Raw genomic sequence first — 4,748 nt, forward strand, 5'->3', positions numbered from 1 at the left:
GCACGTGATTTTTGCCCTATATGAGAATTACTCCCAAAAAATTCAAAAATAAAATGATTTTTCTTTGGTGTGTAATTTTGTGATATTTTGTGATATTTTGAAGAATTATTTGTATTTGTCTGTGCGTGTTTATTCGCTAAATTAATAAAAAAATACAAAAATATGTCGCATTTTGCATGTAGTATTTAATTCTACAATTGTTAGTAATTAAAATTGTTTTACAAAAATTAAAAATTACAAAAATAGGCATCGTTTGCATTTTTAGCATTTAATGTCCAAATATACAATTTTATGCTTAATTAATACTTAATTGTGCGTTAATTGTTATTGGGAGTTAATTTGCACTTTTATAACTTAATTTAGTTCTTTAATAATAGTTTAAGTATTTTTATAATTTAGTTTTAGAAAAAATAAAAGAAGAAAAGAGAGCGAAAATATAAAGAAAGTCGGAATTAGGCCTCTTCTTCAATTTCAAGACATAGGCCCAAAAAATGGCCCAATCTTCCCTACGACCCAGTCCATTTCGAACTGGGTCGACCCAGTCCATAACCCAAAAGACCCAATACCCCTATCTTGCATTTCAAAGACACAAAACAAAACAAAAAAAAAAAAAAAAAATCCTAAAAATGACCTAAGTCATCCGCCCCCCCTATCATTCTTCTTCTTCTTTTCTTCTTTCTTCTCCAAACTCTAAAACACACATCCATGGCTGCCATGGCTAAGCTCCAGCAGCTTAATCTCCTTCGACACAAGCGCACACACCACCAAGAAGCCCATCTTCTCCATGTCAAGCTCAAAAGGCTCGTCCATGGCTGCGTCTTCGTCGTCAACCCATCGCCATGTTTGTTGCTTTTTCTTGCTGCCTCTGCGTCGTCCATGGCTTCCCGAACTGCTGCTCCATTTTCTCCATAAGCTGCTGAACGCAGCAGCAGTAGACGACCAGCTGCTGCCCGTGTCCAGCTGCGACGAGCAGCCATGGCTGTCCGCGACGCTGCCGCTGCTCCTCCTTCCTCCGCCGCTGCTTCTACTTCTTCTTCGTCTTCGTCGTCCTTCGTTCGAGCTTTGGTCGAGGCTTGGACAGATTTGTTTACAATCAAAGTTCGTCGTTGATTCATCTCCGGTTAGTTGTTTTTGAGTTTTATTTTTGTTCATATTTTGTTTGATATTTTCCGGATCCAAAATCGTTAAATGATTTAATCCTTGTTTTGTTCGTTGTTCATCTTTGAAATAATTTTCTATTGTGTTCATGTTGTTTGTTAAATTAATTTTCAGATTTCAAAATAGAAGTTTAATTAGTTGTTTTCATGTTTATTTCATGTTTGTATTATTGTTTAAGTAAGTATTTGTTAGTTTGATGTTTGTTAGATTCAAATTGAAATTTAATCAACTATTTCTTCAATTTGTTTCATGTGTTTATGTATTGTTAGAAATTGTTAATATTGTTAAGTTCAAGTTTAAGTTCATAATTGTTTCTTCGTCGATCTTGTTATTTGTTTAAAGAATTTAGTTGTATTAAAGGAATATATTGTTTTAATCGTTTAATCCGTCATGTTTGTTGTCTTAAAATAGATTCATTCATGTTCATACTTTGTTTGGATGATCTTGAATCCGAATTTTATATAGTTTGATTTCTTGTTTACCATTTATGATTATTGCTTGAATTGTTCTCATAATCTTGTTTTAAGTTTAATATAAGAATTGTTTGTTGTAATGTTGTTAGAGTTGATTTTAAGTTCAATATGATTGAATTTAGAAATCTTCATACTTTGATTGTTGTTGTTGTTGAATCCGAAAATAGGATTGTTTGTTGCTAAAATATTGTTCAATCAAATTTTAGTTGTTCTTTGTTGTTCAATTCGTGTTCATGTGATTTGTTGTTGAAATGTTGTTAAAATCGTGTTCATGTGATATTGTTGTTATGATGTTCATCCATGTTCATATTGTTGTTTGAACATTGTTAGAAATTGATCATATTGTCTATATTTTGGTTAAGTTTGATTAATTGATGTGTTATAGCTGATGGTTAGTTTGGTAAATTTGTAGTACGTTTAGGGGTAGTTTGGTAATTTCAGTAAGGTCGGAAGGGGTAGTTTAGGAATTGTACATTTTGAAATTGTTTATTTGAAGCATGGGGGACAAAATGAAATGGGGTGGGTTGTGATATGATTATTTAATATAAAGGGGGGACAAGATTTAAATTAAAGGGGAATCTTGCATTATTTTAAATAAAGCATGGGGGACAAAATATAATGGGGTGGTGTGATATGTTTATTTAATGTAATGGGGATGAGTGGAAAGATAATGGGTTGGGTAGAGAAAAAGTATTGATTTAATTGATTAAAAGGTTTATGAGATGTGTTATATATGTGAAGTCTTGAAGAAAAAAGAACAAGAATACAGGAGAAGAAATACACGGACAAAAAAAAAAAAACGGGAGAGAGAAACAAATCTGAAAATAAGAGAGAGAAAAGGGCTGAACATTTAAGAGATAGAAAATTCCGAAAAATATTTAAGTTTTCAAATAAAAAAAAACTAAAAAAAAATTCTGTTTTCTTTTGTTGTTTGAAATCAGAATTGATTGTTGTTTCATAAAAGCTGAAGCTTTTGTTTTTTTTTGGATTACTACTCCACCGGTCTGTTACTGGGTTGTTATTGTTGCTGGGCTATTGTTGCTGTGTTGTACTGATTTTACTGCTGTTGCTGATTCTCATATTCATTTTCTTTTGCTTCCAATATCAGGTACACAACTGAAAAGCTGTTTATTGTAATCCGAAATATGAAGCGTGAATACATATGAAGAATGAAAATTTGAAGTTTTAATTTCGTTTTTTATTTATTTGTTCCTTTTGTTGACTGTATTTAAGCTATTTCATGAATTACTAAATAATAACTGGAATAAGAAAATAATATCATAAGTTATTCTGTAATAAATCAGTTCGGCAAAATAGGTTAATTCACTAGTTATGAAGGCTTCAAGATTATAGGTTGATCATGAACAAGTAGCTAAATTTAGCTAAGACACGAATTTAAATTAAACATCGTAAATTAGGCATTAAGGCATGACTTGAGCTTAAGCAAGATTAAGAGAACGTTTAAGTCTAATAAACTTTCTAATAAGCTTTAGTAATTATGGTTAAATCTAGTTTCAAATGATTGTGAATAATTAATCTCAATAAATTTTTTTTAAAAAAATAACAATGCTGAGTTTTAATCTAGCTATATTTGTTTATTTTGAATATTAGTTGTTGAATTTTTATTTTATTTATAATTTCGAAATTAAGAGTGAAATTCCTTTTTCATCAATATTTGTATTAATTAAGCAATTAGCATGTCATGTCTTCTTAAAATAATAAAAGCTAGTAATAAATTAGGATTTTCTTTCTTTATTTTAGAGACTCTTTTTATAGAAAAATGTAGTCGTTTTAAGATTTGTCCAAATAAATGAGATGAGCCTCGCTTAATGAAATGTATAGATTGCGGGGCCCTCAATAAATGTACATTTAATCGCTTAGAATTAGGAAGGAGCCGTTTTAGCAAATTTCATGGCCCTACCCAAAATAATGATACGCTAGACTCTTTAGGCGCGATTTAATTAATTTTACCTTCTTAAACTCGGATGCGCATTTCATGCGAACCAAATCTAAATCCTAAAACATTGAATAAAAATGTGTTCCGGATTGCGGGTGCATTTCATGTGACGTAATCCAAAGACATGTTTTAAACGATGTTCACAATTTTTTTAAAAATAATAATAATAATAATAATAATAATAATAAAGTGGTAAAGAGTTAAAATTGGCACATCGGTTCATAATTGTATTAAAATCAGATAAATAAGCCAAATATGACAATTGAGCGACCGTGCTAGAACCACGGAACTCGGGAATGCCTAACACCTTCTCCCGGGTTAACAGAATTCCTTATCCGGATTTCTGGTTCGCGGACTGTAATATGGAGTCATTCTTTTCCTCGATTCGGGATTAAACTGGTGACTTGGGACACCCTAAATCTCCCAAGTGGCGACTCTGAAATAAATAAACAAATCCCGTTTCGACTGTCCTTTAATTGAAAAAAACTCCTTGTACCCTCGCGGGGGCGGAAAAAGGAGGTGTGACAGCTCTGGCGACTCTGCTGGGGACTTAACCCAGAACCAGTGGTTCAGGGTTAGAAATTCGAGCTCATATAAATTGTTATATTTGGTTTTATCTGATTTTTACATGATTAAGCCTAATGTGCTAAATGTTGCTTTTACCGCTTTGATATTACGTGAACTGTGTATAAACTGTGCCGAAACCCATCTCCTCTCTCAGTCTTCTAAATCATGAAGAAGGGTGTACTTCGTACGACTTCTTTTCTGTATAGTGTCAAATCCCAATTTAGAACGAGGTTCGGACAAGTTGCTAAGCCGGTGAAGCTTCTGTATTCCCGGTACGCTACCCCCCTCGGCTCGAGCTGTCCGCTCGGGTAAGCCAGGTCTAAAACAAACACCCAGGTTCTGAACCTAGTATAACAAAGCCACATGCCGGATCCCTAGTAGGAACGTTTGTTTGCATCACGTGCATCTGACTTTGGAGGCTCAACAAAGGGGTTGAGTCTGTCTAGGACAGGTGCACCAAAAATGAAAATGACCATCTTGATGCATCTTACTTGTTACTACTTGCGCATTAATTTGATTCGGACTTGTGTGTTGACTGACTTGTAAATATCAAGAATAATATTTTGAAATTGAAAAAAAAAAAGAAATAGCGG

At 33.0% G+C, this 4,748-nt stretch overlaps 1 long non-coding RNA gene across 1 annotated transcript; it reads left to right on the plus strand.

Annotated features, from left to right (window-relative positions):
* The first annotated feature begins 666 nt into the window (after positions 1 to 666).
* On the plus strand, positions 667 to 2,817 carry LOC138891162 (uncharacterized). Its single transcript, XR_011407483.1, has 2 exons — positions 667 to 1,120; positions 2,740 to 2,817. It is a non-coding gene; the product is annotated as an uncharacterized lncRNA (long non-coding RNA).
* The last annotated feature ends 1,931 nt before the right edge of the window (positions 2,818 to 4,748 follow it).

This window comes from Nicotiana sylvestris, chromosome 5 (genome assembly GCF_000393655.2).
Source record: "Nicotiana sylvestris chromosome 5, ASM39365v2, whole genome shotgun sequence".
Taxonomy (NCBI): Eukaryota; Viridiplantae; Streptophyta; class Magnoliopsida; order Solanales; family Solanaceae; genus Nicotiana; species Nicotiana sylvestris.